At 47.3% G+C, this 27,677-nt stretch overlaps 1 protein-coding gene across 1 annotated transcript in view; it reads right to left on the bottom strand.

Annotated features, from left to right (window-relative positions):
- EIF3CL (eukaryotic translation initiation factor 3 subunit C like) overlaps positions 1 to 27,677 on the bottom strand; it is a 384,931-nt gene that overhangs the window by 238,767 nt on the left and 118,487 nt on the right. The window lies entirely within an intron of this gene.

Below are 27,677 nucleotides of genomic sequence, written 5' to 3'. Positions count from 1 at the left end.
GTATTAAATCTTTCAGTAACTAACGATTTAACTGTCTATTGACGGGATTGTAAGGTGTGCAGGGCACGGGAGGGTTCCATTTACAGATCCTCTTTTCTTTGTGCAGTTATATTGGGTTGGCTCTGTGCCAGGGCCACTTTTCCTCCCCTGCACCTAAAAATACTAAATTTGATCTTTTACCATTTACTGAAAAACACCAATTAAATTCAGGTGTGCTCCACCTAATTCTCCATTTGCAGTTTGTCACTGGTTTCTATACCAGTGTGGCACAATCTGGAGGTAGCACCCACCCTTAGACAAACATTACCTACTATGTCCTTTTCACAAATTAATGAGCTCACGGACATACGAGCAACGACATTAGCTTTCAACGCTGATGAAGCTAAGCGCATATTGGCCTTAATTAAGGACACAGATACATCTTTACAAAGATGAGCCAATCCAGAACGGCTCATTTTTCATTAGAAAAACTCATCAGGAGAGAGATCTCACAAAAGTTACACGTCATCACATTGGTGGACTATTATAAGTCACAAAAAATACCTCGAGGTCTTAGAGTCTCTGTGACCAACCTTATGCAGCGACAACAAAAAATTAGTGGAGAAACGAGATCAAATTTTGAACAAATGCTCGCTAGACATGATTCTCTTGACAATTAATTGAAGAGCTGTCAAAGTCATTAACATCCATAGACACTGAAATAATCACCCTAAAGACTCAGCTGAGTGAACTTAAGTCTTCGGAAGAACTCTCAGACCTACTGACTGACATTAATATGAAACTTGCAAATTGCAAATCTGAAATCGAACAACGCAAGCTTAGGAAATTCAAGACGGATGCTTTTGACTACCTTAAAGAAATCGTTTAGACATGACAAGAGTATTACCATCATTGCAACCAAAGGAAAAACCGAACAATCCAAATTCTAACAACTCTGGCAGCAACAGCAGCAGGAGGAGGAGCAGCAGCATTGGTGATCCCATCCAACAGGAAGACCTACCTGGTCAGATAGCACAGCGAGTAGAGCGCTCGCTTTGACATCCGTGCACAGCCTGCTGGCAGGTTCGAATCCCTGCAGGGCCAAACTCAGCCTTTCATCCTTCCGAGGTCGATAAATCAGCACCACACACCGTGGGAAATAAGCAGCGCTCAGATACCTGAGGGTCCGTAGCGCTATATAAATGCATAAACAAACAAAGGCGATGATCTACCGATAAAGTCAATGAAGATATCAGATCGGAAGTCGATTTTAACCAACTCTGAAGTACCACTGACATCTACCAGCCCGGGAACATCAGTTTTTTTTTTTTTAGGAACACGGGACAGACCAAATGAAAGACGAGGAGAGGCAAAGGGAACACAAAAAAGAAAAAATGAATAACTGAAAATCTAGTGGTGAATATATCCAGTAAAAACCTTTCAAGTAACCAGCTTGATATGTTGAACCGAGGACTCCTTTGTGCCAACTAGCAACACGACTCTTTGAAGAGAAAGTATCTTTTCCATTGATTACTAAGGAAATTGAGACTGAAAATCTTCAATACAGAACTAAATATGGGCCCTACTACTTCAGATGATGGGACTTTAGAATTTCACCCTAAAAGCAACTTTGATCCTTATATTCAGAACCCAATGCTCAATTTATTTGAAAAAAAACAGTCACTGCAGACCTGGAGAGGATCAACTTTCAGAAAACATCCCCATTTAATGTAAAACAAATGTCAGCTCAACCACATTGAATCACTAGCCAAGGATGAGGAGCTGACCATCAAACCTGCAGACAAAGGAGGTGCAATTATAGTGATGGATACTGATAACTACATACAGAAATGTCTGAACTCTTAAATGAAGAGAATACCTGCACCAAATTAGATAATGATCCCATCCATAAAAATCAAGACACTAATTGAGAACAGCATTGAAGAAGCACTTGAACACAGGTGGATTAACATGAAATCAAGTGAATTCTTGGGAAATCCCTATCCCATTACTCCGGTCTTCTATGGCCTCCCGAAGATTCACAAGAACCCGATCAATCCTCCCCGAGACCAATAGTAGCTGGTACAGACAGCATTCATGACCCTCTGGCAGTATACATTGACAGATCTCTGCAACAATTGGTACAAGAGACCCCTACATATCTACGTGATACAACTGATTTTTTGAACTGTATTAATGACATCTCAACACTGATTGCATCATCTTCAGTATGGACCTATGTAGCCTCTACACATCTATACCTCACGTAGAAGGCATTAGAGCAGTCAAATGGCTCCTCTTAAATTCAACAACCACTAGAGGCCATACTCAATTGATCCTGAAACTTATTGACCTTACATTGTTTAACAGTTAATTTTCCGATTTCAAGGAAAGTACTATTTGCAAACCACAGGAACATCTATGGGCTCATCTATAGCCCCAGTCTATGCTAACACATTCATGTATATGTTTGAACATTGTTATGTATTGGACCACCCGGAATGGTCATGCAAGACACTTACATGGAAACGTTACATACATGACATTTTTGGCATCTGGTGTGGACCCGAGGGGAACTGGACTCTTTTTTCAACTATTTAAATTCAGTACATAACCACATCAAATTCACTATGGAAGTGGGGACACCTTCATTACACTTCCTGGATGTCAATTCGGAGATGAAAGATTAAAACTTCCCCATACCACAAACCAACGGATTTCACAAGCTCACACCCTAAATCTATGCTCAAAAGTCTACCTTTCAGCCACATTCTGAGACTCAAACGGATTACATCTGACCCAGCGGGCCTTGGCACAGAATGCTCTATGTTAATGGAGAAATTTGAAACAAGGGGATACCCTAACACAGTACTACAGGAAGCTAAACAGAGATCTGACTTGATCAGCAAAGAACATCTACTGACACCGAGTGAGATAAAAGAACGAAACACCTCTAGTGTACATCTCAAAAAACTCGAGACAGTTTTCAGGTGGGCAAAGCTATAAGAAAACATTGGAACATCCTACAAAATGACCCGTTACTACATGAACTGTTCCCCAAACCACCCATGATGGCATTCAAACGTGGACAGAACTTCCCTGACAAACTTGTGAAAGCTGAAAGACCACCAACAGACAAGCAACGCGTCCTTAAAAGGCCCAGCACATTCCCGTGCCTATGTTGCACACGTTGCAACAATGTAACCAAGGGTGACGCAATCTCGCATCCCCAAACTGGGAAGAAAATCGGACTGAGACACTATGCGACATTGTTGACCATAGGTGTCATATGCCATCAAATGCCCTTGCGGGAAACTATACGCGGGTCAAACCACGAGAGCCATTAAAGACAGCGTGACCAAACATAAATCTAACATTAGGTGTAAAACAGCAAATCACCCCTTGCGAGACATTTTCTAGAAAATAGCCTCACTGTGGCACAAGTTAAATTTCAAGTCTTAGAAGTGGTAAAAAAAAAAAAAAACATCCAGAGGGGGAACTACCAAGACATTCTGTCTCGCAGGGAAAAATTCAGGATTCATTAACTTGATACCTTACTCCCCAGAGGGCTCAATGACGAATTCTCATTGAAATGTTTCATTTAAACTGGATATGTATACATTGAGCACATAGCAATGTTGGACTTCTGACCTCCAGTGGATTTTAACTACTGCATGTTTCTCATTGACTTGTTTCCCCAAAGAGTGTCCTCCGACAGGAGCGATCATTGTAAATTGTTCACCCAGAGCTAGATCCGCTCTTTGCAAACCATGTTCATCAGTTGGTCTAGGTAACTCACGTAGTGTAGAGGAACAAGGGAGAATCCCACAAGTCTTTATCTCTGCAGTATTAGCTCTGTTCTAGACCTTTGAAGACTCAATAATATTGGACTTGTGTTTCAATTTTGTAAGGTATTTCCAATCTGCACCACATGTAGTTGTATTTGACGCTTCTCTGACTTGCACGTCTAAATTATCGCGTGGCAATATACACATTTTTTAAAATCTTTCTCTGCCCACTTTTGTTTGTTGCAACCTTGTTACCTTTTCCGTATAATCCATTATACACGAGCTCAAGTCGGATGCGCTGGCTGTCATTGGAGATCCCTCAAACACTATCAACACCAGTCCATCATGGCTGCCACTGTGGTATGCTCTCTTAGACGAGTCGAGATCACTCCTGTGTCCTCCTTAATTGTCTACACCTCACATTTATTTCACAACCTAGACAAGGGACGCACTTCATGTTACTCGCGTCTGCTCCTTGACAACAGTTGCCATTAGCTACTTCTTGCGAAGCCCACCGCACGGAAGACATCCTTCAGGGATAATCATCTGCGCGTCATTGACTCCACTCTCTGGCTCCAGTGATCCGCTACGACTCGGTAAGCTATTCAAACGATGGATATGCACCGCCTGTCTCCCTTCATGCACTCATTCCGTCTTTAACCTTATAAACGTGGTTTCACTTTTTTTACAGCCCCTTGCTGATAAACTGCAACATGTATGCGAGACATTAACACTGAATGGCGCCTCACTGTGTCACAGTGATACCGCAGATCCACCTAGATGTGCCTTTAAGATTCCGCACTGGTGAGTCACTAATTATCTCTTTATTTCTGCCACCTCACAGATTTTCCGTGTTTCCTTCATCAGTGCTCATCAATCTATTACAGGATCAACTTTTGGCCGCATTACCCAAGAAACATGGTACCTATTCAAAGGAACCTTTGATTAGATAGACGCTTGGGTCCACTTTTGCACTACACATTGGTGAGTGCCCTGCTCCATATCCATTTCATCCTCTACCCCTCCACAGATTCTATAATGCCAGACTGACTAAGTGCGATAGACAAAAATCTTGTAAATACCACAAATTTGTGAGTTGGGCTAATTCTCACTTTAATCACACAGTACCTTTAAAAGGGATGATTTTTACACGTGGTAATCAGTGACTTTGGATAATGATCTAGATGGTTTAAGACCCATCATAGTAACATATGAAAAATGTGAAATAGGTTATGTTTTTGAACTTGCGTGATAGTTGTCATCTATCTGCACATGTATTGGCTTGAGCCTTATTGCCTCTCTCCTTTATTTCTAATTCACAGTTCAGAATAAATCATATGGCTCTGGAAGAAGAGAATGTTTTTCTCAAAACGAGTCAGCCATTTTTTAAGTTGAACTGTATACCTCTTTGGCCTATTTGTTTTGCTTATTTAATCATTAAACAGTTCTCTGTATCACAGTTCTGTGAATAGCCGTTTCTTTCTGAACATACATACTAAACAATATTGTATTAACAAGTCTAAGTAACTAACGATTTAACCGTCTATTGACAGGATTGTAAGGTGTGCAGGGGGCAGAGGGTTCCATTTACGGATCCTCTTTTCTTTGTGCAGTCACCCAGCAGGGTGGCTGTCCTTGCCGGACAGTCAGCCGGCCAATCATCAGAGTGCATTTGGGTCTCCTAGGAGACTAAGCACAGGGAGTTTCAGGCACCTCCTTCACTTCCTGCCTACCCCAGAAACTCTGGAGCCAGAGGCGGGCTTCACTCGTGAATCCCGCCAAAGGCGAAATGAACAAAGAGACCAAACCTGGTTTGGCATGCAGAGAAAATCTCTGCAAGGATCTTTCCACAAAGAAATGGCAAAAGAAAAAGACTAGGTGCCATTTTGACAAAGAAGGCTCCTGCTGTTGCTTTACAGCGGCTGTGAACACAGCCTGCAGTAAATGCAAACCATGTTAGTTCAAACAAAACCACTGCCACCAGCCATTCTATGAGAAAAGGGTAACAAAAAATGTTACACGAGAAGGTAGACAAAGGGGATACCAAGAAACCCCTCCGGCACTCTATTGTAAGATAGTGTGTGCTGGGTCTAGCAAGTTACAATGGTAAGTAAAGTCTATTTCACTTTACTGCTCGGGGAAACAGTAGTTTATCCCGCAGAAGGTCTGGAAGACTTCCCTGCGTCACTGCACTGAAGGTGCTGTGTGACAATGTAAAAGATGAGGCCTATGGAGTTTGTCATACTCCACAACCAAAAGAAACACAAAGGTAAAATTCACAATAAAATACATGAGTGGAAAAAGGGTCTCACTATATCCAGGTTAAAAATAAAAAAAATCAAGTCCTGTTATGTTATTTTTTTTTCTTTTACTCAACTCTCTCGCTTTCTGGATTGCAGTGTGGGTTAGCTTGATATATTGGATGTGGTATGTTTGTTCTGGTTATTTTAAAAGAAAGTTAGATCAAGGTATTGCGGTATGAATCTGTTACTTTTATTTCGTGGAATGTGAAAGGGGTTGGTTGTGCCATTAAAAGACGGAAGGTCATGGCAAGTATTTGGAGAAGTAGAGGGGATGTGATTTTCCTACAAGAGACTCACTTGAAAAAGCAGACTGAATGTTATTTGACTAGTCCCAAATATTCACAGGTGATTTCTAATTATTATGACTCCAGGTCAAGAGGACTAAGTATAATGTTCTGGAATGCGTTAGCGATAAAAATAAAGACAAAGGATGAGGAATGTGGTATTCTATTGCTCAATGTACTTTATGATGGTAGGAGGGTGACTATAGGGGCGGTGTATGCCCCATGCTCTCCAAGTGTGCAGTTTTACAGTTTGTGGAGTACTCTGCTGGATAAAATAGAGGGTGAAGTAGTCATTTTGGGAGGTGATTTCAATGTGGTGATGAATTTCAAACTGGATAGGAGGTCAGATTGTAGGTATAACAACGAAAAAGTTAGTGAGGAATTACGAGCTTTTGAGGACTATATTACGAAATACTTTGAGGAGAATGAAGGTTCAGTTGAACTGTTTGGGATTGTTTTAAAGCGTTACATGGTGAATTGATAAGCAGAACTACGCATGCTAAAAAGAAAAATCAGGAAGATGGAACAAGAGGTTAAGGAGTTACAAAAGAATTGTGCGATTGTGGAAACAGACTCAAATATGATGAAACTGAAAAAGCTAGAAGGCGAGTTGAAGAACCATGTACAAATGCTAGCGGGAAAAGTTATTTTATAAGAAGCAGAGGTTTAGGGAATTCGGTGATAAGAATGGTAAGTTAGTGCCAAATAAGCTTAAAGGAATGATGATGGATACATGTGTCTCTTCCACGCAAACGGAAGAAGGGGACATCTTGAACAGAAACATATATTTTTTTGAGTATTCGAGACTATAGGGAAGAACTCTATCCTAGTGATGAAGACCTGGGTAACTTCTTTGATAAAATCAATCTTTGAGTTATCTACTGAAAAGAAAACTACACTTGACTATGATTGATGTTACTGAGGTCTATAATGCAATCTTACGGATGGAGGGAAAGTCACAAGGGCCAGATGGTATTGTCTCAGTTTTATAAGAGGTTTGCGACTCCGCTATCGCCAATTTTAAGTGAGATCTTTAATGATTTTATATCATCGGGAATAATGTGCGACTCGAAGGATGAATTGATCATTGTTATTCCAAAGCCAGATAAAGATCATAAAAAAATGTGGGAACTATAGGCTAATCTCTTCGTTGAATGTGGATCTTAAACTTTTTACCAAAATATGGGCAGTCTGCCGATGACTTGTGTGGGGGATACGATTGACGAATCTCAGGTGGGTTTTACTCCAGGAAGGTTTGGTTATGATAGCATAAGGACGGTGTTGAATGTTATTGGGATACATTATGGAAAAGAAATCAGATGGGATTATAGTTTTTTTTTTAATGCTGAAAAGGCCTTTGATAGGGTTAATTGGAAGTTCCTGGAATATGCTCTGTTGAAAATGGGGTTTGGTCCAGTGTTTATGAGAATGTTTGATTGTATTCATCAAGCTGTTAGGGCCAAGGTGTTTGTTAATGGGTTGATTTCTGGGTCCTTTCCTCTATCTAAAGGCGTGTGGCAAGGATGCCCCTTGTCCCCATTTTTGTTCAACTTGGCGTTAGAGCCATTAGCAGCATACATCAGACAATGTGAGGAGATTAAAGGACTTTGTGTCGGGAATACAAGTTAAAATAATGTCTTATGCGGATGATATGTTGACTCTTCTGTCGAATCCAGAAGAATGTGGATCTATGTTGAAGCAAATGTTTGAGGAATAGGGAAAATTGTCAGGACACAAAGTAAATTGGGACAAAGCTGAAAATTTTCCTCCATCTAGGACATGTGATAATGAAATTTTGAAATCATGGAATTGTAGATGGTCTCCCGAGGGTGTTAAATACTATTGATAGACAAAATTACATTATCCATTAAAAGGTGGGAAAGGTTGAACTTAAATTTATGGCCAAAAATTAATGTGATTAAAATGGTTCTATTATTTAAGATATGACATGCATTACTTACCGTAATAGCATTTCGGATGATGGCATCTGCTTAGATTAACATGCTGTGCATATTGTCCGACATCCAGTGGTAACCGCAGAGTATTTCACCTTGACTTTCGGGGACTGAAAGGGGACGTCGGCATAGGCGTGTTTGTAACACTATCCCCAACGTGACGTGTAGTATACCCAAAATCCTTCACGCACCGAGGTCCCTCCGATTGTATTTTTTCTGCCATAAGGAAGCCCAAGGCTATTTGCGAGAGTACATGAAGAGAGAAAGTAGTAAGACGACTATGTTCCTTCCACCCAGAGCGGGGAGGTATGGAGGGCGCATGTGACTAAGCAGATACAATCATCAGAAATGCTATAACGTAAGTAATGCATGTCTTCTAATGCTTGTTAATCTGCTTAGAAGCACATGCTGTGCATAGACTAGCGAGCAGCACCCAGAGTTGGAGGTGGGTTGTGAGAAGGAGCAGTAGAGAAAAGATGTCTTAGTACTGCTTGTCCCACCAGAGAATCAGACCTAGAATGAGTGTCTAGGCAATAGTGTTTTGTAAAGGTGTGTACAGAACTCCAGGTTGCCGCTTTGCAAATGGACTCTAGGGGAACATTTGCAATGAAGCCCCAATGCCCAGAGTAGTGTGCTCTAGGCTTGAAGGGCAGTTCTCTCTAAGCAAGAGAGAAACAGTGTGATGCATTTGACAATCCACATTGAGATAGCTGATTTAGAGACATGTTCCCCCTTCTCTACCAGTTGCCACTGAAATGCAAAAATTGGTTCGTTTTCCTCAGAGGTTTCGTTCTTTCCAGGTAGCACATGACTGCCCTGCGCACATCTAGTGTGTGTGTAGGCTTCTTTCGGCCATGCTAGTGGGATTCTGGAAAAAGGTAGGAAGTTCAATCGATTGGTTCATATGGAACTTCGAGATTCATTTAGGCGCGAATCTGGGATGCGTGCGCAGAACTAACTTATCCCTGTGGACTGTAACAAAGGGATCTAGAACAGAAAGGGCCTGTAGTTCACTAACCCTTCAGATAGAAGTGATAGCCACTAGGAAAGCCGTTTTATAAGTAAGGTCTTTTAGACTTGCTTTATGCATTGGCTCAAAGGGAGAACCCACGAGCCGGTTAAAACCACATTTAGCTCCCATCCAGGAGCTGGGTGAGAAATGGGAGGATACATTCTTTTAACCCCTTCAACAAAGGCCTTAATCACTGGTATCTTCCACCACAACACCTTTTGTTGTGAAGTGGTGTAGGCTGAAAGAGCAGCCAGATGAGCCTTCATGGAATTGAAGACCAACCCTGTGTCCAACAAATGGGTTAGGTATAGTACAATGTGTGTGGGTGAGCAATCGATGGGATCAACGCCCTTGGTATTACACCAGATAACAAAACGTTTCCATTTGCTGGCATAGCAATAACGGGTGTTGGGTTTCCTAGCTTCCCTGGGTATGTCCATGCACCTCCGAGGGAGCTGTAGGTGTCCAAGCTCTATGACCTCAGGAGCCAGGCTGCCAAGTTCAGAGTTTGTGGGCATGGGTGTAGGGTCTGGCCCCTGTCCTGAGACAACATGTTGTACAGGCAGGGTAGTTTTACTGGTGGGGAGGGACATTTTCATCAGATGAGCAAACCAGGGTTGGTAACTATCATGGTAACTGATTCCTGGTGCATCTTGTGCACTATCTTGTTGAGAATGGGAGTCAGGGGGGTGTTTTCTGGGAACGTAGACAAATTTCCCTGACCAGGTTATCCAGAGACTGTTCCTCTTGGAGCGGTTCTGGGGAACCTGGAGGCATAGTCTTGGCATTGGGTGTTCTCCTGAGTCGCGAACAGGTCGATCTCTGGTAAGCCTCATTCTGCGAAGACATTGGACACGATGTCTTCATGCAGACGCCATTCGTATTCTATGGGCAGGGGGGAAATCTCTGCTGAGCACATCTGCCAGAAGATTCTGTTGTCCCAACATGTTCCCTGGCCTCAAGCCCAGGGACCGTATCTCTCCAGGACTGAAATCTCTTCACTGGCTCCCAGTGGCTGCGAGGATTAAGTTCAAAACCCTCTGCATTGTCCACAAGGCCTTCTGGGGCCTGGGGCCTAAATACCTTCAACTCTCTCTTCCTAAATATCTTCCTTCACGAGCCCTTCGCTCATCCTTCTCCAACTCCCTCATGGTCAGCCGCTTCTCGAAGCAACGAGCTGGGGGTAGATCTCTCTCCGCAGCAGGGGCCTCCCTCTGGAACAGCCTTCCTGCCTCCCTGAAACTTGAGGAGAACCATCTCCGGTTCCGGAAGCACCTCAAAACCTTCCTCTTCGCTTCTGCCTTCTCTCTCCCTCTCCCCTGCTAAACCTGCTTAACTCCCCACTGAATTCTGCACTAAACCTGCATCTGAGCCACTCTCAGCGACCTCGGTCCAGGTCCCAGCCACTCTCCACTTGCACTGCCTCCCTGGCTCCCCCTGCACTGTGGGACTGTCACTGCATCCCTACAGCCCCCTTCCCAGCACTTGCTCTGCACTTACCTCGCACTTGCCACCAGCTGGCCCTTTTATTTATTACTTATTATTTATTTATTTTTTACGCTACTTACCTTGTACCGCACTTCCCCCCCACCTCCTCCCCCTGCACTTTCTCCTTTTCCCCTTACCTCTGCACTTGCGCGATCTGAATGACACCTGGCCTAGTAGGATCGTTTGTCTGTCTTCCCCTTGTTTCCCTCCCTCCCTGCCTCGTCGCGCCTTGAAACACTTGTGTATAGGCGCGTTACAAATATCATATCATATCATATCATATCATATCTTGTGTTTGAGAGCCCATATACAATTGTTTTGGGACAGCTTGGATAGCCCTGGAGAGGGGGGGGGGGCCATTGTTTGTTCAGATAATACATGGTTGTAGTGCTGCCTGTTAGAATCAGCACTGTCTTCCCTTGTAGTTGCATCTGAAAAGCCTTGAATGCCTTGAACACTGGTAATAGCTCCAGTAAGTTTATATGGTTGGACGCTACTTGTGGGGACCACACTCCATGCGCTGTCTGCTGAAGCAGGGGAGCCAGCCACCCCGTGATAGATGCTTCTGTCTTGAGAGTGGCTTCCACTGCAGGAGTGGTGAAGGTTTTCCCCATCAGAAGGTTTTCCCTTGACCACCACTGCAGAGAGAGAACGAGGGCTAGCAAGATAACTACCAAATCTTCCCATTGTCCGCTGGCCGGACACCACTGGCTGAGCCACTGGTTGCATGGGATGCATGCGCAGCCGCGTGTGGGGAACCAAGTATATGCATGACGCCATCATCCCTAGCAAACGCATGGCTTTGCGCACCGTCACCTCCCGACTGGCTACATATTGGGGGATCTGAAAAAGCATGTTCTGAACCCTCTCGTTGGAGAGGAAGACAAGGCAGTCTTTCGTCTGGATTAGAGCCCCCAGAAATTGTTTTATTGGACTGGGGACTAGACTGGATTTTTTCTCGTTGATGGAGAATCCCAGACTGAACAGAAGGTCTACGGTCCTTTGGGTGTTCAAACAACATGTGCAGTACGAGTCCCCCGTTAAGAGCCAGTCGTCGAGGTAAGGGTAAACCGGCACTGATAGTCTGGACAGGTGTGCGGCTGCTACTGCCAGTACCTTGGTGAACACCCTTGGCGCTGAGGCGATGCAGGAGGAGTACTTTGAATTGGTAATGCCTGTCCTCTATCATGAACCTTAGATATTTCCTGTGTGCTGGCAACATAGAAATATGAAAGTATGCATCTTTCATGTCCAATGTGGCATGTAGATACCGTTTCAACAGTGGGATCACCTCCTGTACCGTTACCATGCAAAACTTTTGTGGTTTTATGAAGTTGTTCACTGAGTGCAGATCTAGAACAGGGCGCATGGAGAGGTCCTTTTTGGGTACAAGGAAGTACAATGAATAAATACCCTTGTTTACCTGAAGAATAGGGACGGCTTCTATGTCGTCCTTTCCAGCATTGCTTCCACCTCTTGATTCAGGATCTCCAGATGGTGCGGTGAGAGGCGCGTGAGTGCGGTGGTCTAAATTGGGGAGGTCAGGCGAATTCCATGCAGTACCCACGGGAGACCATCTTTATGACCCACTGGTGTGAAGTTATCCCCTCCTATGCAGTGAAGAAAAATGTTAAGTGCCCCCCGACCGGGGTGACGTGGGAGGGGACTTGGATCGGATGGTCATTTCTGACCAGAGGCTGCGGCTCCTCTAGGATTGGGGCTTCTACCTCTGGCTTTGCCATGTCGCTGACCCCTTGGTGGGTAGTATGCGGGGCTTTCCGATGTTTGTCCAGCATTAAAGTTTCCGTGCCATAGTTGTACTTGCACAGGACTGCCCTCGAAAGGACCGACAAGAATTACCTCCTCTCTGTGGAGGGGGGGTGGGAGTAATTTGTTGCAGGGGCAGCTCTTTTTTTTGAAAATCAAATTTTATTAGGTTTCGCACCTGTGTTACAACAATGCAAAGCATATTTAAACATGAACAGGAAACCAGTTATAACCCCTCGTCCCCACCCCTTCCCACCCCCCCACCCCACACCAGTTCAAGTTCTCACTAATTGTGTATTTGACGGGTTCCGAAAAGAGCATAGCAAAGTCTACATGTTGTGCACTTGGCACGGCGAAGTCATGGGTCGAGCTTTGAAGCACTAGTTGGACCAGTTGGAACGCTGGCCTGAGGCCCCCAGAGGGGGGGTTCTCCAGGTCCGGGGCCTAAGCTTACACTGTGCGGCCGTATTTTTCGAAGAAGGGGAGCCACATTTCCTCGATGTTGGATCTAGATTCGTCCAGTAAATGCGTGAGGAATTCCATGTCATAAATGGCCCGCACCTTGGTTACCCATGCTTTTTCCACGGGCATTCTGGGGTTCTTCCATTTTTGTGCCAGGCAGCACCTGGCCACCACCAACATAGCCTGCAGCATGTGGTCATGGGTATTTTCATGATCGTCCCCAATGTCAATTCCAAAAAGGAGAAGCCAGGGGCAGGAAGGCCACTCCACCCCATCTATCCCCTTAATCCATGTCAAAACCTCCTCCCAGTACTTTTGGACCACCAGGCACCTCTACCACATGTGAATGTAATCCCCCTTTCGGTCCTACACTTCCAGCAATGTGGATCGTACCCCGGCCTCATTCTAGCAATCCTCTGCGGGGGAGGGGGGGTAGTGCCAGCGATGCAATACCTTGAGGGCCTGGTGACGATACTGGAGTGAGGCCGTGGATCGGTTGGCCCGCCTACACATCTCCCTCCACCTCTCGTCGTCGATCTCCTCACCCAGGTCCTTTCCCCATTGTGTGCGTGCAGATGGGGGGGTCTTGCGGGACAGAAAAGAGGAAGAGCTTGTAGAGGCGGGATATTATTCCCTTGGAGCCCCTCGCCGAAAGGAGGAGTTTTTCGAAGCCTGTAACGTCTCTCCTGAGGGTGTCCCCCCCAGGATGGTTCAGTCAGGACTCCCTTAAGCTGAAGATAGCGAAAGGGGGACAGGGTAACTATCCCCAGAGCCTCCTCCAGATCTTTCAGGGGTAAGAAAGAGCCCCCCACCCAGAGGTGACTGGTCCTGCTAAGGCCTGCCTCGAACCACGTCTGGTAGGCCGCTGGCTCCGCTATCTTGGACAGGAAGGGGGGGGCCCAAATGCAGCTCAAGGGGGAGGGCCAGGTTGTGAGCCAGCGGTAGTAACCCCCTCCCTCTTTCCATAGGGACCACAACACTTTTAGGACTGGGTGATACAAGACACTTCTGGGGATCTTTTTCCTCGGGACCCAGAGCCATTCCTCTATGGTGACGGGCGCAAGAGGCCAGTTGTCCATGGCTACCCATTGTTTTTTGGTCCCAGGGGCAAAGTGTTCAGTTGGGAGGCCCTATGGTATGTTTCAAGGTCAGGGTATCCCATCCCTCAATCCTCCTTCGGTCTGGTCAGCACCTCGTAGGAGATTCTGTGTTTCTTCCCTGACCAGAGAAAGTTGAGGAGGACTCGCTTAGTTTCCTTGAAAAACTTTTTGGGGATCAGCACCGGGAGCATTTGGAAAAGAAATAAAAACTTGGGAAGGATTACCATTTTTAGGAGGTTGAGACGTGCCATCCAAGAGAGCCCTGACCATCGCTCTATGTCTTTCCGGATTGCTGACCAAAGGGGGGGGAAATTGGCCGGGTGTAGGCCCTCAGGGTCACGGGTGACCTGGACTCCAAGGTACCGGAATCTGTCGTCTCTTAGCCTGAAGGGAAGCCCGTTAACAAAGGTCATCTCCGAGTCTGGTAAATTACCCCCTACGAACGCCACCGATTTCTCCAGATTAACTTTGTACCCAGATAGGTCCCCATAGCGCGAGAGGCCCTGCAGCATTCGGGGGACTGTTTGGGATGGGTTTGTGATAGAGCAGTGCATCGTCAGCAAAAAGACAGACTTTGCACTGCATCTCTCCGACCTGTACTCCCCTGATGGCCGCATCGTTGCGGATCGAGATTGCCCAAGGTTCCATCACGAGCGCATAAATTAGGGGGGACAAAGGACATCCCTGCCGTGTACCACGCTCGAGGGAGAATGTACTCGACTCAGTCCCATTTGCCACCACTCTAGCGGAGGGGAGGAGTAGAGCGCGGAGATCCAACCCAGCCACCTTGGGCCCATACCCAGGGTCGTGAATACCTCCCTCAAAGGCCCAGCTGACCCTGTCAAAGGCCTTCTGCGCGTCGAGGGCCAGTAGAAGCGCGCCCTCATCGCGGACCCCTCTCGAGGCAAGCACATGGAGCGTTTTCCGCATATTATCAGAACCCCACCTGTTCAAGACATATCCCGCTTGGTCGGGGTGTACCAGGCGCAGGAGGCAGCCCTCAAGTCTGGTGGCCAGGATTCTGGCAAAGATCTTAGCGTCCAGATTGAGGAGTGAGATGGGTCTATAAGACCCACATTCCGTCTCAACCCTGCAGCCCCGAGCCCTCTGCGCCAGTAGGGTCCCCACCTTATCTCCCCGTTCGTAGTACCTCTGCTCAGCGTAGCTCATTTTCTTGAGGACTTCCCCTATTAGGACCGTATGGAGTTCGTGTCTTTTGCCCTGCATCTCCTCCAGGAGAGCCCCTCGATCCACCCCCAGGAGGCCCAGTCTGGCTCGCAGAGCGCTCAACTCTGTGCGGAGTTTACCCTCGATTAGGCCTCTCTCCCGTTTACGTATCGAAAACCTCCGCTATGAGAAGGCCCCTGAAAGTGGCTTTTGCGGCATCCCACACCATGGACATATCCGTCTCAACGGTGTCGTTTGTCTCAAAATAGGCCAGCATTTCCTGCCTCATGAAATCACGAAATACTGGGTCCCTGAGGAGTGTATCATTGCAACGCCATCGGGAAGATCTTGGGGGGATGGGCAGTGACCAATTCGCTATGAGGAGTTTGTGGTCTGACCAAGTTATGGCTTCCACCTTCGGCTGTTGTGCCACCCCGTTCCCCTCTTCCGAGATTAACAAAAGTTCGATTCTGGTGTAGGTGCAATGAGGGGGCGAAAAAAAAAAAGGGTGTACCCACCCTGGTTCGGGTTTGCTGTTCGCCAGATGTACACCCAATAGTGCTCTCTCAGGAGGGCCTGCAGGGCCAGATTGTCCTTGGAGATGCCCCTGGGTGTCCCCCCCTCTCGCGGACCACCAGTCAAGCAAGGTTGAAGTCCCACCCCCAGTATCATGGCTCCCTCTGCCCACTCATCCATGACATGAAAGACCTGGGTGAGAAAGTGTATTTGTTTTGAGTTGGGCGCGTATAGAGTGGCCAGGGTAACGCGCTCTCCCTCACAGGTTCCCTTGATGCCCAAAAAACGACCACCAAAACCCCTCTTGGTTTCTATGTCTGTGAGATGGAACGCCCTGCTCAGGAGGATTCCCACCCCCTCCTTCTTGGAACCTGTGTGAGGCCCAGTAGTTGCACCCAATATCTTTCCCCTTGATCTTCGATTTCCTGCCTTGCCTGTAATGTGTCTCCTGTAGGAAAAGAACCGTTAGGTGTTGCTTACGGAACATGATGCTCGTGAGAGATCTCTTAATTCTGGGAATTAAGGCCCTTGACGTTCAACGTGCCTATCTTTGCTTCAATCATTGTCATTTTTCGTTGCGCGCACTGAAATCGCCTCTAAGTGTCTGCTACTCGGAGCCCGTTGCAAAAAAAGTCTCCATAGTTTGACCTGGTTTTCCCTTTCCCCTCAAGCCCCACGGGGGGCAAACCCCCTCCCCTCTCCCTTACCAGTTTTGTGGAGTGTTCGCCGCCAGGTCCCCAGGTGGGGATATGACTGGCAACGAACTACCATGATCGCTTCCCTGGCCTCGGGAAAACATTTTCTTAGGTGTAGCGCTTTCCAACCTGTCTCTCTTCATTAAGTACCGGCCCTTTCTGATCCGCGATGGGGAACTGGCTGTAGCGACTCCCGAGGCAGGCCCCCCCCCCGGCCCCGGTACCTGGTCGTGTCTCCTTTGCCCCTGGCGGGGCGTATCACGGCATGAGGCCTGGAGAGGCGCCGGCCGTTGTCCGCATGGAGTCGCCGTGCAACTTCCTATGAAATCATGCAACAGCCTCTAAATGGGCAACACTTCAACCCTGACCGTCTGACAAAGAACTCCCCACAGGTCGTGGGGCGAAAACACCATGAATCATCGCGTGCTCCCGTGGGGTGTGGATCAGGCCTTCTGTGCAGAAAGGCAGGCCTTGGTTGCTGCTCGTACACTCATAGGATCTCCACGGTCTGTGGGTGGATGTTTGGTTTTTCGGAATTTACGTGAGCCTTTGACCTTTTGCTTCCCCTGGGAGAGGTCTGGGCCTCGAGGGCGGTCTCCGTTGGTTTCGTCCCGATTTTCTGATGGTCCCGCGATGTCGCCTGTCAGATCCTCGGTAGCCCTTCGGATTTCCGCCTCCGTGACTAGTTGGTACCTCTGGCCCTGCCTTTCAAATGCTAGGTGGAATGGGTGGCCCCAGCGATAGAGTGTCCCCTTTTCTTGTAGCCACCTGGTGATAGTGCCGCATTTCTTTCGCATCTGGAGAGTGAGGGCCGAGAGATCCTGGTAAATCGTCACCCTGGAGTTATGTTGAATATCCCGTAGGGTTCTAGCCCTCTCCAACACCCTAGCCTTGTCCTTATAGTAGTGAAATCTTGCAAGAACTGAGCATGGACCTCTACCCCCCCACCCTGGCTGCCCGATGGACTCTATCAAGCAGGAGAGTCTAACCCCCCCTTCCCCCCCCCCCCCCCCCCCCCCGAGTCCCACCCCAGGACAATCCTGATGATGTCTTGGATTTTGCTTTCAAGTCCAACCGGGGTCTCTCCCTCCGTCTCCTCAAGGCCAAAAATTCTCAAGTTGTTTCTCCTCTCCCGGTTCTCCATGTCCTCGACCTTGAGCCGGAGGTCCTCCTCGCGGCGGTACAGTTCCTGAAATCTAGTTTCCATTTGTGCCTCGAGGATGTCCGTCGATGCCTGGTTGCACTCAACCCCTTCTACCCGATCCTCCAGCGTTGAAACCTTGGCCGTGAGGTCCACCAACTTGGCCCCCATGTCTGTCCTCATACCCCTAATCTCTTCCAGGATAGTTTGGATGTTGCTCTGTATGACATTCATGTCCGGGGGTTGCGAGGCTGCAGGGCCGGTCTCCATTTCGAGGGACCCAGGCGTGTATTGGTATTGTGCCAGGGTCTCCCTCCAGTTCATAGGGCATCGATCGCACCAAGCTATAGGGTTCTCCTGAGGTGTCCTACAGGTGGCCTAGGTGCGCTCCCGCGACGGCCTGAGCCTTCTCCGGTGGTCGGGTGGGCGCCTCCGCCACTAATCCTGAGCCCCGTGGGGGCTATGGGGAGGTAGGCCGTTGGGGATGGTGGTCAGGTGTGGAACCGTGGGCCGTTGAGATGGTTCCGCGGTGCGGCGCTGCGTCGGCTCGGGCACAGACGAATCACTGGTGGTGAGAGCGGTAGGTGTGGCGGTGGTGCCCCCGTATCCCCGATGATGGATGGGCCGGTCGCCGGCAGCTTTTGGAACTTCTCGGAAGGCCCACCCGGCGTTGGGCCCTGTGTGTTGGTCGCACAGGCCGTTTCTCCTCACTGGTGGGGTCGGATGACCCGCCGCATCCGGGGTGGGGGCTCCTCTGAGATGTCCGGAGAGGCTGGGGCCGTCAGCCGTGCGGCCCAAGCCGCTGACGGGGATCTCCGCAGGGCCCGCCCGAGCCGTCAAGAGGACCTCAGGCCTCGGTGCACGAGTCAAAGCGGGTGGGGAATTCGACTCCTCCCACCGCTACCCAGCTAGGCGATGCGTGGCTCCCACCCGGGGCCTTCCTTCAGGCGCAGGGGGGGGGGGGGGGTGTCACCGTTCACAGGTCGTCATCTCGGGAACAGGGGCATCTCCGAAGTCCGGACCAGCTTCTGGGTAGTCCACAGCGGTTCCCCTGCTCAACGATCGCTGATAGATGGGGCTAAAAAGCACATAAGGCATGTTTTTCCGTGAGTTTCCCGGGGCCATGCGGGGAGCTTGAGATTCAGGTGGCCATCTTGCCTGCGCCCCCTGGTGGCCTCCCTCGGGACTGCTCTTTTTTGGCTGTTTCTAGGGCCTCATCTACCGCCTTTCCGAAGAGGTCAGTTTCTTCAATGGGTTTATTGATGAAAGCGGCCCGTGTCTCAGGCTTAAACCCCGAGATACACAGTCAAGCGTGCCTCTTAGGTAAGGTTCCCTGGGCCAAGGACCTGCCCGCTGTTTCAGCCGTGTCGAGAGTGTTCTTTATTACATTCTGGTTCACTTGCCTGCCTTCGGCCACAATAGTAAGAAGCTTGGACCTGAGGGGCTCTGGGACCTCCTGAAGACCTTCCTGTACTAGGTTCCAATGAGCGTCAGCATAACTCACCAGCAGCGTAGTGTTATTCGCTATGCGCGTGGTATATGAGGCAGCCGAGGTAACCCATTTACCCAAGGCATACAACCTCTTGGATTCTCTATCCAGAGGCGCCTCCCCCGTAGCAAGGAGTACTCCTGCCCATTTCCGGATGGTAGTCAGTACCAGGGAATCGGGGGTGGCATGCCCTTTAATGTATTGAGGGTCCAAAGGAGCTGGCAGAAATAACTTTTCTACTCTTGGGTTCACTGCCCGGGTTTGAGCTGGTGACACCAGGGAGGGGGCCAATCTTCTCTTAATATAATTAAGGAGGGGAATGCCCGGGCTAGAGGGGGGTTTCTCCTTAAGAATGTCTTCCAAGTCCCGCTCAGGCACTGCCTCTTGAGTAGGGATTTGAAAGTGATCGGCTGCCTTCCTTAACTTGGCATTGAAGGCCATTTGGTCATCTACAGGCGAGGCCTGGCGAGCCGGGGTGGACGGAGGAGCATCCAGGCACAGAACATCAGTGTCCTGATATTGTTGGGGGAGCGTGCACAGGTCCGTCCCCACTTGGTGCGTTTCTTCCCAATCGTCTGTGGCATCCGCCTGGGCCTCATTGTAGCCCTGCAGGAAGGTTCTTCATCTTCACTGTAAATGTCCTGATAAGTATCCATTTGAACGCGGTCTTCATGATGGACGGGGACCGAGGGTTGATCCTCTTGTAACTGTGGAGCAGATTTAAGATTAGGCTCTCCATGAGATCTTTTCAGGGAATGAGGTTCAGAAAAAATAAATAATTTTCTCAAGACGATCCATGCACCTTTCAAATTTCTCCCTTGTCCAGAGGAACTAGAAGGGCCGATGGGTGGAAAAACGTAGTCTTCCGCCCCTTGACACAGAAATTTGTCACTCAGGGTATTGGATAGAGCCACTTGACTGTCCTCGTAGTTATCGCAAAAATCGGGGCACCAGGGCGTATCTGTAGATTTATCCGCGGCCTGCCCCATGTTTTTTGACGGAATAGGTATAAGCCCAACCGCCGAAGTAATTCTTGCGATACTGTGTTCTATTTCCGCTGAATCGGCGTGAGATAGTGGTTCCCGAAGGTACATCGGTAGATTTACCACCTACCGTGGCAGAGGGCCTAGCGGTAGGTTTTTCACCTCGAGGCCTAGTCGTAGTTTGAGCATACCGGGCCTTTTGGAACCATCGGAGCGTCGAAATTCCGCACTTCGACGTATAAACTTGATTTATGCGTAGCGCCCTTGTTTGCTTTGGGATGCCCAGTCGTCAAGCACTGTTGCGGATGCAGGGAAGGCTTTGGATATGAACGATCCGAGGAATCTGCCAACATTTTCAACGGCCCTGCTGGCGCTTTCACCTTTTGACGTACCCGTCGAAATAGGTGGAGGGGTTGTGTGTTTAGTGTAATGTCTGTGTACGCCCCTGTCGCCGGGTGTTGCCCCTGAAGCGAAACCAGTCAGGCGGGTCGGGACGGGACGGGTGTGGCGGACCTAGAATTGTCCGCCTCGAGGTCCATCACATCTGCAACAGATGTTTGGTCATCGAAGGTGCCCCCATCACTGTCGGCGAGTGGGGAAAGAGGGTTCCAACCATGACATACCATACGCGGCCCATCGCTTTACACTGCGCTCGTTAAGGGTCATCGGTCAAAGGAGTTTACAAGCCGCACACCGATTCTCGTCGTGCTCTAAGGGGAGACAGGAGTTGCACGTCCTGTGCTCGTCCTTCCATGGGTATCTGACCCTACACTCAGGGCAGAACCTAAAAGGAGTCCTTTCCATAGCAAAAAGGGAAAGATGACCAGACCTAGAGGGTAAAGAGGGGGGAAAAGAGGAAAGACAACGGAAATATGGCCACTCCGACCCCACTCTCCCTACTGTAAAGGCCAGCCAGAGGGCCCGGCACGTGGATGCTTCAGCCGTTGGATCTTAAGCGCTGAAATCCACCGCTGTAGGCAAGCCCCCAGCAGTCTTCGTCGAAGTTGTTCTTGCCATTGAAATGACTTAAGGGGGAATAACCGACAAGTCGGTTTAGGATAAACAATGTCTCTTATGTAAGAGCTCCGCTATAGGGCGACCAGTTATCTGGGCGGAAAAAAACAATCTGAGGGACCTCGGCGCGTGAGGGATTTTGGGTACACTACACGTCACGTTAGGGATAGTGTTACAGACACGCCTATGCCGACGTCCCCTTTAGGTCCCCGAAAGACAAGATGCAATACAATACAGTGCGGTGCGGTTACCACTGGATGTCGGACCATATGCACAGCATGTGATTCTAAGCAGATTAAGAAGCATCAGAATATATATTATACAGTCAGTTCCTTTATTGATTTATAAGAAACAATTACCGGAGATTGACTAGCTTTTTCAATCCTTATGGGGAGTTGGTAAAAGACCTTGTATTCCGAAATATATATTGATGAAAAAAGTTGAAGAGGGTGGGTTTGGCTATCCGGATTTGGTGAAATACTATAAGGCCTTTTTTGCTCAAGAAGAGTTCATATTATTTTAAAGAAGAGAATATTAAAGGACCGATTTGGCTACGCATGGAAAGAGGAATTTGCGGTCCCCATCACTATGATAACCTTTATACTATGGGGAAACTGTCAAATAAGAAGCTAAAATTAAAACCAATAGTGGCGACTAGACAGGCTTTGTGGTCGTGGTTTAGGGAAAATGGACAGCATTATGGTTTCAGCCAGGATGTGTCTATTTCGCATAATGAAACATTACAACTCAATAATAGGTGCTTGAATTGGCAGAGTTGGATCGAAAATGGTAGATTAAATCTGAGTGATATGCTAGATGGAAATAAGACTGTTGCAATTTGAAGAATTGCAAAGTATGTACAATCTAGGAAATAGAGAACAGAGTAAATATCTGGATTTGATTTCACTAATTAATCAAAGGAAGAGTATGGCTGGTGACTCATTAGGGAAGAAACCAGAGATTTGTAAACTGTTGATTGGACAGGAATACAATGTGCATAGCCATATGCATTTCATGCCCATGGAGATAGGGCATATTGTAGCTTGGAATAAGCTAATGGATGCATGGTTGGTTGATGTCAATGTGGTCATTTCAGATGATTGGAGAGATGTTCTTAGGGTAAGCATGAATTTGGGAAAATATATGAATTTGTGTTTAGACAGAAAATAATTGGTAGGGTTTATTGGACACCAGTTAGGATGTTCAAATTGAAGCTGAGGACAGATGAATTGTGCTTGAGTTGTGGTAATGGATAGGAGGTAACATTTTACATCTCGAGAGGGCAGGATTTTTGGAAAGAGTTTATTGAATTTGAATGGTTTTTGGTATAGTCATGGAACGATCGGCAGCAAATATAATCTTGCTTCTGCATAAAGGGAGATGTGTGAACACCAGAAGACATAATATCTGTATTGATAAAGGTGTGCTGGTGGCGATTAAGCTGATCCTTAGGGTCTGAAGACAAGGAAGAAACCTACTGTTGAGGACTGGTTGGTGGAGTTATAAGCATGAAAAGATCGCAATGAAGGATAAAGGTAAGGAGGGAGATGATATCTCATTATGGAGACGTTCAATGCCTTATACGAATGATGCAATAGGGAGATGGTGGGAAGATGGGAGAGGAGTAAGGACAACCCCCCCCCCTTTTTTTTTGTTATTCCCCCTTCACTGTTCTCTTTTATGATGTTTTATGTATTTTCGTGTGTATTCCATGTTACTGTTTGCATAGGGTGATTTTATTTTGATGTATTTAGGGGTGGGTATACTGGGATTCTAGATATTGCTTGATGGTATTATGGATGAGGTATCGTTGTTGTGTTGGCATTTATTGTAGTACTTTTGAGACCTATGTGATGGAACTATGTTTCGTTGAAAATGTAATAAAAAAAAAATCAAGCCCTCAAAATCCAGCAAAGTTGCTGGGGGTCTCCAAGGTGGAGGGAAATAAGCACATTTTTGAGAATTCTGCCTAACAGTGGGGGAGGTGACCGGAACTCCCCGTCCTTAGTCCTGCAGTGCACCGGACCGAAAACAGTTAAGACTGGGAGGCTGGCTTTCCCCATTGGACAGTCACCGCCCAGGTTTGAATGGTGCATGGGACATGATCAGTGGACTCAGCCAGTGTTCCTGGATACATTCAGGAGGTCCTGGAGCTGACACTAAGTCAACCACTAGGAACAGAAGATTCTGAAGGGCGAAGGGAAGATCCGAAGAAGAGTACTTCCTCCCATGAATTGGAGGGCTTAACCATTCCCAAGATGAACTACAATGTGCTCCATCCCTGGAACATCTACGACCTCCATGTCCTGCAAACTCACAATGCACTGTGCAAATTCGAGGGCACCCTCCTAGACCTGCATCGACTCAAACTGGCTCCCAAACGTTTCCTCACCAGAGGCTAGCGCTGAGAAACCATGAAGAGTTGACCACCTGAACAACTATTGCATCACCGAGCCCGATAGGGTGCCAACAAGCCAGAACCACGAAGATACTTTGATGGGCGTCCGTCTATACGAGAACTGTCGCCAGATACACCAAAGTCCACTTCTCCGGTCGCCAAGACAGAGAAACATGTGACCGGGTCTGCGGTCACCTCACCGCTGGAACCAACCTGCTGCAATTGCTGTCCCTCTCCTGGCATAACTTACCTAGAGCCTGCTTGCTTGATCCTATGACCCTGCGGGCTGCAGCTCGCTTGCATCTTGCAACCTCCCAGGTCCCCATAGAGTTACATTGAGGTAGACAACCCAGTGAACCTTTGGGTAATCCTTCAGGGGTTCACCAAAACCTCCCAGAGCCTTAACCAACATTTTTACTTTCCTGCAACATTAGTGAATCCTGCAGGATGACATGCATTTCTTACCGTAAAAGCATTTCTGATGGTTGTATCTGCTTAGATTCACATACTGTGCATAGTCCGAGTGTAGTGTACCCAAGATCCCTCACGCGTCGAGGTCCCTCCGATTGTATTTTTTCCGCCAAGACGGAGCCTTAGGACTATCGAGAGTACAGAAAGGAGAGAAGTAGTAAGAGGTCTATGTTCCTTCCACCGAGCGGGGAGGAAGGGTGGACACATGTGAATCTAAGCAGATACAACCATCAGAAATGCTTTTACGGTAAGTAATGCATGTCTTCTGACATTTGTCAATCTGCTTAGAATCACATGCTGTGCATAGACTAGCGAGCAGTACCCGGAGTTGGAGGTGGGTTGTGAGAAGGAACAGTAGTGAAAAGATGTGTTTGTACTGCCTGTTCCACCCGAGAATAAGACCTAGAATGAGCATCTAAGCAATAGTGTTTTGTAAAGGTGTGTAAAGAACTTGAAGGGCAGTTCTCTCTTAACGAGATAGTAGCAGAGTGTAATGCAATTGACAATCCATCTAGAAATAGTGGCTTTGGAGACTGCATGTCCTTTTCTTGTGAACCAATATTTAACAGGGCACCTGGTTGATGCCTTGCTCTGCCCAGGTATGTATACTTATATCAAAAAACACAATTGAGCAAGGTCATTGAGATCTAACTGCTGAAGAAAGAGCAAATGAGTCCTGGATTTGTCACCACATGATTAGGTAGACACAGAATTGGGAAAAGGTCTGTATACTGCAATTCAGATTTAATTTAAGTGCAGTCAGTGTAATGATGCACTTGAATTTTAGGAGCATAGGCTATTCAACATTCAAAAATACACTGTTTAGTACCCGAGTTAAATGATTCAAATGGTAAGCATTTGAAAAACCAAATTCTTATGTTTGTACATTCTCTAAAGGTTCCTTGGGAAGGAAGCTAGAGAACTTAGTGGAGTCATAATCAGATAATCAGCACATTTGTGTAGGAACAATCAAGGGTTGAACAACAAGTCAACACAACAGTGTTTCGGCCATTTTAAGATAATCTAGGTGAACTATGGTGGTGTGGGCCTTCATCAGGACGGGAGTTTCTTATGGGTGGAGTATACTATGTGGTCGGATCTGTGGAGCACAGTGGAAATCGGTGGGCACAATTCTTGCCAGGCTGATCTCAACGCCCTCACTAGTCGGGAGGCGCGTAGGTACATCTGACGATTGTAAGGGAGTCTGTTTCGGCGGAATCAGGGTCTTACTCCTATTGGCCACAGTTTTCCAGCAGTGCTGTAACTTTTGGCAGTGGTAAGGCCTTCTCTTGAGTCCTTCGTTTGTCGTCGCTGTACGCTTTACTGTGAGGCGTTGTCAACAGCACTGTGTTTTTGGGGTAGCGCCCTTTGTCTTGGATTGCCCAGTCACTGGGCGCGCATGTGGCTGCGGGGAGGGCTGCCGATCTCAGCGATCAGCGGGTACCACCAGAATTACCGCTGCACCCATTGGCGCCGAAGTCTTATTCGACGTAGTCGAAGTAAGGCTAGGGGTTGTGTGCTTAGTGTCATGCACGTGTCAGTCTTTGTTGCCTGGGTGTGACTTCCGCATAGCAGAGCTTACGCAGTGCTTATTGGGGCCGGGGACAGACTATGCGGAACGCGAGCGTTCCGTCGAAAGGTCAACAACCGCCGGTTCGGAGGCCCGATCGTCATTCTCGCTGTCGTCAAATTCGGTGGTAGCGGCAGTAGCAGAAGTCCCGGCCTTGGACATACCGTAGGCCGCCCACCGTTTTACTCTACGCTCCTTCAAAGTGTTGGGGCGAAGGAGCCTATAGGCCGCACACCCTTCCTCTTTATGATCGAGCAGCAAGCACCGGTTAACACCGTCTGTTTATCCTTCCATGGGAATTTGCTCTTACAAATCGGGCAAAATCTAAATTGAGTCCTCTCCATAGCTGAGGTTACACAGAGTGACTACGACCAACTGGGAAAGAGGAAAGAAAGGGAAAGGCATTTTCAGTTTGAAAAGAAATGTCTACCCAACCCCACTCTCCCTACTGTATAGGCCGGCAGAAGGCCCGGCCACGCCGACATGATCACCTTCAAATCTCGCAGGTCTTCGGCAGAAACTGGAACAGCCGTCGAGACAAGGGACGGGTGGGGTGATCTTTAATATCTTTATAGAATAATAATTCGACCAAAGGTTGTTGGACAATATCAATGTTCATTACGAACTCCGCATAAGGGCGACAGTTATCTGGGCGGATAAAAACAATCTGAGGGACCTCGACTGCGAGGGATCTTGCGTACACTACACGTCACGTAGGGAGAGTGTACAGCACGCCCATGTCGAAGTCCCCTTTCGATTCTCGAAAGACAAGATGCAATACTCCGCGGTTACCACTGGATGTCGGACTATGCACAGCATGCAATTCTAAGCAGATTGACAAACATCAGAAAGCATCTTTCATTCCCGCCTTTTCCTTGCATACCCCATGGTCACTGGTGGCCCAGGGGCCCATCTGAACTTTAAGGAACTCATACCAGATACAGTTGAACTCTTAAAACAGGATTGGGTCCAAGTTTAGAGTTTGAAAGGTTTGCACATATGTTTCAAGTTGGTTCATTATGTGTGTGAGGTGTCACCCTAAAAGCTATTCTAAGCATACTTACCTGTGGTTTATCAATCCTAAGAATACTGCAAGTGTTTTACTTTAAATATATATGTTTTTCTACTTACCTGAACTTAGAAGTAAAACAGTGTACCTTAGTGTAGATCATAAATGTCTTTTTTTTAATAACTCTACAGCGTATAGTGTTCCCCTTGAACCAAGGTGTGCTCAGAGTTGTGTACCTACTACAGCCCGCCTCCCTTCTTATACTAAGACTGGCTAATCATCCATTGCTACCATACCTTTGCGTAGTTCAGGCAAAACCCAAGAATAACCCTTTTCATACAAGATGGGCTTTCCTAAGTTCTGCCAGACAGTAACTTTTGCAAAAATCCTCTAACAGGAACATAAAAAGTAACCAAAAATCCCATGTGTAAAAAGCTACTGATAGTCTGAAGGAGTGACAAGTTTCCCCATAACTAGGAGTAAAGGCAAGAGAAGTTAAATTGAAGGTTTCACTAAAAAAACAAAAAAAAAAGAAACAGGACAGGATAAAAACACAGAAAGATAAAAGTTAGTGGTTCCATAGAAAACTATAGAAAGAAAGTTGACAAAAGAAAATCTTTCCAACACCTGTCCTTACATAAAGTGGTTTTCGATATCCACTTAAAATAAAAGATCACATTACCAGTGTTCTTTCCGAACATGGAAAGAAAGGCCGATCACACACTGCACAACGTGAACATTCAAAGAGCCTCGAGCCTCCAAGTTTTCACAGGTCCTTGGACAAATTGTGACATTTGGGAGGTGTTAACCCTGGCAAACTGGTAGGTAAGAGGTTTCCTCTATATCCCACACTTACAAGTTTCAGGGCAAGACACCCCCTTGTGGTCTTCATGCACACAGGGCAACAGGCACAATTCCATGTTTTTTACCTTGCTTTTTAGCCCATTTGTGTTAGTCAGAGGATTAGTATTATGTATTCATTTAGCACGTTATAACCTGTGAAACCCCATTTCTCCTCTCGCACACTGAACCTCCACAACTTTGCATAAGGCATGGCACACACCCTGCACTCACAAACATTATCGT

The sequence above is a fragment of the Ambystoma mexicanum genome, chromosome 3p, assembly GCF_040938575.1.
Source record: "Ambystoma mexicanum isolate Mex_15411 chromosome 3p, UKY_AmexF1_1, whole genome shotgun sequence".
Taxonomy (NCBI): domain Eukaryota; kingdom Metazoa; phylum Chordata; class Amphibia; order Caudata; family Ambystomatidae; genus Ambystoma; species Ambystoma mexicanum.
This window is presented reverse-complemented; position numbering and strand designations above follow the sequence as displayed.